The sequence below is a fragment of the Phoenix dactylifera genome, chromosome 15 (genome assembly GCF_051530095.1).
Source record: "Phoenix dactylifera cultivar Ajwa chromosome 15, Ajwa_hap1_PhDact_Kaust_v1.1, whole genome shotgun sequence".
In the NCBI taxonomy this organism is placed as follows: Eukaryota; Viridiplantae; Streptophyta; class Magnoliopsida; order Arecales; family Arecaceae; genus Phoenix; species Phoenix dactylifera.
In genome coordinates, this window is record NC_143204.1 from 11,890,875 (window position 1) to 11,898,124 (window position 7,250).

The 7,250-nt window shown below is 39.4% G+C and overlaps 1 non-coding gene across 1 annotated transcript; it reads left to right on the top strand.

The window, feature by feature from the left end:
• Positions 1 to 5,995: 5,995 nt before the first annotated feature.
• Positions 5,996 to 6,104, top strand: LOC149751232 (small nucleolar RNA R71). Its single transcript, XR_016398595.1, has one exon. It is a non-coding gene; the product is annotated as a small nucleolar RNA R71 (small nucleolar RNA).
• Positions 6,105 to 7,250: the final 1,146 nt, after the last annotated feature.

Genomic DNA, 7,250 nt, shown 5'->3' on the forward strand with positions numbered 1-7,250 from the left:
TTTTCAGGGATGTTACCCACAAACATCATGAATGATATGACATGAGATCATAAAAATATGAAATAAAGCCTAAGCTAATATACATGTAATTAATTAATATATATTTTTCTCAAGCTTGGCAACTATCAAAGCAAGAAAAATATGAAAGTGTAGTGTGCATAAAATAGTATGACTTTCTCAGAGTACTAATACCTCCACCACAACATGGTACCGCTTGAATTTTAGGTGTACTACTCAAGTTTACAAGTATTTACTACAGTTTATTAGAGCCTGATCCATCAAATTTTTGGAATATCTCATGTTTTCTAAAATTATCAAGAATGGTTCGCATAAAAAGAAGGAGCTATCAATCCCAACTAAATATCCAAAGTACACAAAGGTCCAATACAATGGAGCCAAACCAGCCATTACCACATGTCACTGGGTTCAGCCTGACCAACCCTATTCATTTTTTTTTTTTAAACACATATGGTGATTACAATAGTCCAACCCCCTTAAGCTCTAGCAAGGTCCATGTAGCGAGTTTTCGGCCAATGACTCCTGATCCAATTGGCTCAAGGCATTAGGTGAAACACCCCTTGGGCTTAATTACTCGAACCAGACTACGCCACGAGGTTAGACTTGTCATCTCTTTATTTTTTTTATTTTTTTTCAAAATGGAGAAGGTAAACTGAACCATATAATGTGACTGCAACGTGACTATAGGTCAACCAAGGTCGGAACATAAGACACTTAGATGATCTAGCCGGAGTATTCAACCTCTATCTTTATGTGAAAACTAAATCAAGAACCTTATAGTACGGATAAGGATACTCGTACTTCTTTTACAGATATGGCTTAATAAAAATGCATTAAACAAATGTGAACTCCTGAGGCCTTCCTATATCATTAAATAAATGTGCGGGGATCTAATAATAGGTCTCTGATCAGTCATAGTACGCATGTATTCCTTGCCTTAATAGTTGCACAAACTCAATATGAAAATACATGTGCATTTGCTTAGAAAAGAATGCAAAAATATTTTTTTTTTTTGCAAAATACTTCCCTCCCCCCAACTTAAACATTGCATTATCCTCAATGTAATAGATACAAGAAATATTTATATGAGAGACAGTAGAGAAAATAATATTGGAGAGAAGGAGAATACCTTGAGCTGTTGATATCCAGAAAATAAGACCTACAAAACTAGAAAAAAATAATTCTAACTAATATACACATACCTTTGCCTTCATATTCAGTCATAAGAAGGCTCCCCCAAGGAAAAGGAGTCCTCTTCATCTGCAAAATTCTCAAGAAAAGGTTTTAACCTGTGTCCATTTACCTTAAAAATTTTACCATCCCGTGGATTCTCAATCTCAACCGCCCCATGTGGAAAAACAGTTTTTATAATGTAAGGACCTGTCCATCTCGATCGCAACTTACCAGGAAACAGATGTAAGCGGGAATCATATAAAAGAACCTTTTGCAAAGGTTCAAAAGATTTTTTTAAAATTGATTTATCATGTAAGATCTTCATTCGTTCTTTGCAAATTTTAGCATTGTCATAAGCATCTCTGCGAATCTCATTAAGCTCGTTCAATTGCAATTTTCTAGCTAGACCGGCATCATGTAAATCACAATTCAATTTTCTAATTGCCCAATACGATTTATGTTCTATTTCTACAGGCAGATGACACGCTTTTCCATAGACTAGCCGGTAGGGAGACATGCCAAGAATGGTTTTGTATGCAGTACGATAGGCCCATAATGCATCTGATAGTTTCAAAGACTAATCTTTTCGTGATGGGTTCACCGGTTTCTCTAAAATACGCTTGATCTCCCTATTGGCTAACTCTACCTGTCCACTGGTTTGCGGATGATATGGGGTAGCAACTCTATGGGTGACACCATACTTTTTCAATAAGGTTTCGAAAGGCTTATTACAAAAGTGTTTTCCACCGTCACTAATTATGATCTTAGGCATCCCAAATCGTGAAAAATATTTTCTTTTAAAAACTTCAGGACAGGTTTGTGATCATTGGTCCTACAAGCGACAGCTTCTACCCATTTGGACACATACTCGACACCAACTAAAATGTATTCATATCCAAAAGACGGTGGGAATGGGCCTATAAAATCGATGCCCCAACAATCGAAAATTTCGATAATAGTAATAGGTTGAAGAGGCATTATTTGCCTACGAGTTAGACTTCCAATACGTTGACATGGATCACATGTCCTGCAGAACTCGTGGGCATCTTTGAACATGGTGGGCCAATAGAAACCACATTGCAAAACTTTTGCAACAATTTTCTTAGAGGAAAAATGTCCACCGCAAGCATTAGTGTGGCAGAAAGAAAGTACGCTTTGTATATCATGATCCGGTATGCATCGTCTAAAGATTTGATCATTGCAATATTTAAACAAATAGGGTTCGTCATAGTAATAATTCTTTACTTCGTGCAAGAAAATTTTTCTATCTGTCGACCCCCAATGCTCCGGAATTCGGTTTGTAGCAAGAAAATTTACAATGTCAGCGTACCATGGCACAGTAGAGAATGCAAACAACTGCTCTTCAGGAAATGAGTCTTTAATAGAAAACTGTGGCACTGAATCATGAAAAACTAGCCGTGATAAATGGTCAGCAACCACATTTTCTACTTCCTTTTTATCTTTGATGGTGATGTCAAATTCTTGGAGTAGAAGTATCCATCGTATTAGGCGTGGTTTGGCCTCTTTCTTATCTAGCAAATATTTTAGTGCTGCATGGTTCGTGAAGATAACAATAGGAGCACCAAGGATATAAGAACGAAATTTGTCTAATGCAAATACTACTGCAAGCAATTCCTTTTCGATAGTGGTGTAATTCATTTGAGCATCGTTTAAGGTTTTGCTTGCATAGTAAATGACATACGGCTTATTATCCTTGCGTTGTCCTAGGACGGCTCCTATCGCATAGTCGCTAGCGTCGCACATGATCTCAAAAGGTAATGACCAATCAGGTGGTCGCACGATGGGTGCAGTGCTAAGCATAGACTTCAACTTTTCGAATGCCTCCTGACAGGTTTCAGTCCAATTGAACGGTGTATCAAGGGACAGGAGGTTACATAATGGTCGAGCTATGATACTAAAGTCCTTGATGAACCTCCTATAAAATCCGGCATGACCCAAAAATGATCTAATATCTCTAACCGTCTTGGGTGCAGGTAGCTTGGCGATTAAGTCAATCTTAGCTCTATCAACTTCCATGCCCTTCGATGAAACAATATGTCCTAGGACAATTCCCTTAGGCACCATGAAGTGGCATTTCTCCCAATTCAGTATCAAATTCTTTTTCATACATCGAGCTAAGACGGCTTGTAAATGTGACAGGCAATCATCAAATGTGTCGCCAAAAATGGAGAAGTCGTCCGTGAACACTTCCAAAAATTTCTCGTTCATGTCTTTAAAGATGCTGAGCATGCATCTTTGGAATGTTGCAGGTGCATTACACAACCCAAATGGCATTCGTCGGAAAGCAAATGTGCCAAAAGGACAAGTGAAGGTAGTCTTCTCTTGGTCTTCTGGTGAAATCTCAATTTGATAATATCCCGAATAGCCATCGAGAAAACAATAGAAATCATGCCCTGCAACTCTTTCCAACACTTGGTCTAGGAAGGGTAGAGGAAAGTGATCCTTTCGTGTGACCAAATTCAGCTTTTGGTAGTCCACACACATGCGCCAACTCGTCGGGACACGAGTTGGAACTAGTTCACCTTGTTCATTTTCTACCACCGTCAAACCCGACTTCTTACGAACGACTTGAGTAGGGCTTACCCACTTGCTGTCGGAAATTGGGTAAATAATACCCACGTCAAGCAACTTGAGGACTTCTGCCTTAACCACATCTCTCATCATAGGATTTAACCTTCGTTGCATTTGCCTTGTGGTTTTGGCATTGTCCTCCAAATGTATCCGGTGCGTACAGATTAAGGGGCTAATTCCCTTCAAGTCGGCAATAGACCACCCTAAGGCTTCTTTATGATTCTTTAGAATACCAACTAATTTTTTTTCTTGGGTATGATCAAGTCCAGACGAGATGATTACAAGAAAAGTGTCTTCGGGTCCAAGAAAAGCATACTTAAGTTCCTTTGGTAAGGGTTTCAATTCGAGCTTGGGTGCTTGCTCATGGGATGGTACTATTTTCGCCTCTTGAGGCGACAACCTCTCAAATTCCCCTACTTTCAGTCTCCACCCATTGATCATCTTGATATCCAAACTATCCACAATAGGTATGACTGACAAATCATCATCATTGGTGCCATTAGGACACCAATCAATTAAGCTATCATCAGATGGGTCGTTAATTGCTTTAGCTAACAAATATTCCTCCGCGATGGTTTCAACCCAATCAACCTTCTTATTCTCTTCGTGATCATTGGGTTGCTTGCAAACATTAAAAATGTTAAGTTCCAGGATCATGTTACCAAAAGAAAGCTTCATGACGCCATTCCTACAATTAATCAATGCATTAGAAGTTGCAAGGAATGGACGTCCTAAAATAACCGGAATCTGAGACTGTGAGTTCGAAGCCGGATGTGTGTCCAATACGATAAAATCGACAGAAAAATAGAACTTGTCTACTTGGACCAATACATCCTCAATAATCCTCCTCGGAATTTTAACTGACCTGTCAGCTAATTACAAAGTGACGGAGGTTGGCTTCAACTCACCTAGACCAAGTTGCTCATATACAGAGTATGGCAACAAATTCACACTTGTCCCTAAATCTAACAATGCTCGCTCTATCCTAAAGTTGCCTATGATGCATGAGATGGTTGGGCAACCTAGATCCTTATATTTAGGGAGAATGTTGTGCTGCAAAATAGCACTCACATTTTCAGTTAAAAATGCCTTCTTTTTAATATTTAATCGACGTTTGACAGTACACAAGATTGCATCAAGAAGAGGTATGTTGATCTTTACTTGCTTAAAAAGCTTAAGAATTTTAGAATTAGGTTCGAGCTTTTGCAACGGCTTTAACCGTTGTGGAAAAGGTGGAGAAAAAGGACATTCAACTTTCTCAGTAGAAGTTGGGACCTCAACTTTTTCTTTGTCCTTCATCGGCTTTGGGAGCATCAGAATTAGAAGTGACCTGCGGTCTCAATGGGACGGTCTGATTAATGACTTTCCCATTATGCAAAGTCATGATGCTCTTTGCATGTTCTGTATGCGAACTAGAAGGAGCCGTATCATTACTACTGTGCACTTGTGGGTTAGGTTGGGGTTGAGCTGGAAGCTTACCCTTCTCTTGGATACTTAGGACGGTAGTCAACATTAACAATTGGTTCCTTATGTCTTCAAAATTTCAAGTATTTTGAACATTGATATTAGCTTGACCTTGTAGAAAAGTTTGTATAGATTGCAAGGTATCTCGATATTCGGCTTTTGGGAGGGTAGCGATGCAAAAGTAGGATGTGCAGGTGGAGGAGCTGAATGGTGTGACTGTTGAGGATGATTATTTCTCCACCTAAAATTTGGATGATTCTTCCAACCAGGGTTATAGGTATTCAAGTATGGATCGTTATAAGGCTTTTGGTAGGAGTTCATAGCATTTGCTTGATCGTGCAAGACTTCTTTGAATGCCGGTATGGTGGGGCAATCTGTAGTGGTATGACCCGACATATCGCAGATACCACAACACTCGTTTCTAAGCTCTATAGTCTTGACTGGCTCAACTTTCCTAAGCTCAATTTCTTCTACTTTCCTAGTGAGGGCTGTCATTTTAGCATGAAGATCATCCTCAGTTCTGAGGTTGTAAAGGCCTCCCTGTACAGAGCTAGTAGGCTTAGGTAACGACTTATTGTTTCTATCCCCGTTATCCCAAAGTTGGGCAGTCTCAGCATGGGAATCCAAATACTCCCATGCCTCATCAGGTTGTTTTTCTAAGAATCTACCATTGCACATGGTCTCTACAAACTGTTTCAACTGTGGAGATAGACCTTCATAAAAGAAGCTAATAGTTCTCCAAGTTTCAAATCCGTGATGAGGGCATGAGAGAAGAAGGTCTTTAAATCTTTTCCAATATTCATAAAATATTTTATTATCTTTTTGTTGGAAATTGCTGATATGTCTTTTCAAAAAGTTGGTCCTTTGTGTGGGAAAGAATTTCTTTAAAAATTCTCTCTGCATATCTTGCCAAGTTCTTATTGATCTAGGTCGCAAAGAGTTTAGCCATGTTTTAGCCTTATCCTTTAGAGAGAAAGGAAACAATGTCAGCTTGAGGACTGTTGCCCAGTAGATACAAGCCAAGAGGGGGGGTGAATTGGGTCTTTCAAAACTTTTATGCTACTTCTAAAACTTTTTGATTAACTATGCTAAGTTGTATAGATGCACAGTGAAAGTTAAACTTAGCAAGGGTTTGATGTATAGACTTCGACTTGATTAAATATGCTTGCAACTAAAGGATGTGCGGATAAGAATTAAGCAAGCAATTTATCTAAGTAAGTAAGTGTGTTAGTTAAACAATAACTAGAGGCATTACAAACACACAGGACATATAGTGGTTCGGTGCACCCCAGCACCTACATCCACTCCCCAAGACCTCTTGGGAATTTCACTATAATTCTACCGATTACAGCCGGTTGTTTTACAAGCTCACAACCCAACTTGTTGTTTTTACGAGCGCACAACGAACTCGGTCGGTTTTCCCAGGCTCACCGACTAAAACCAACCCCGATTGTTTTTCCGGGCTCACAATCAAACCCTTACACGTTGGTTTTACCCTCGGCTCACCAACAAACCTAAACCCCGTTGGTTTTCCCTTTGGCTCACCAACAAACCTTAATCCCGTTGGTTTTCCCTTTGGCTCACCAACAAACCTTACACCGTTGGTTTTCCCTTTGGCTCACCAACAAACCTTTAACCCCTTGATTCAATCCCTTGATTGAATCAAGTTACAAGATATTAAAACAAAGAATAAAAACAAATCAAAGCTTCTTAAACAAGCAGATATGACAATATAAACAAATAGAGTAAAGAGAAGCCCTCAAACGAGTTTTAAAGATGGAGGAGCTCGGCTTCTTCTTTACTTGACCCTCTTCTGATTTGGCACGAGGTAGAGGATCACTGAGGCAGCACACGGATGGAGAGGAAGCTTTGGGATTCTCTTGGATGCTCTTCTTCTCTCTATTTCACTTTGAATGGCCCTTTTGTGCTTATGGGAGATTTCCCTTGTAATCTCTTTGGAATCTCTTTCCTAAATGATCTCTCCCACTTCCATGCCTTCTCCC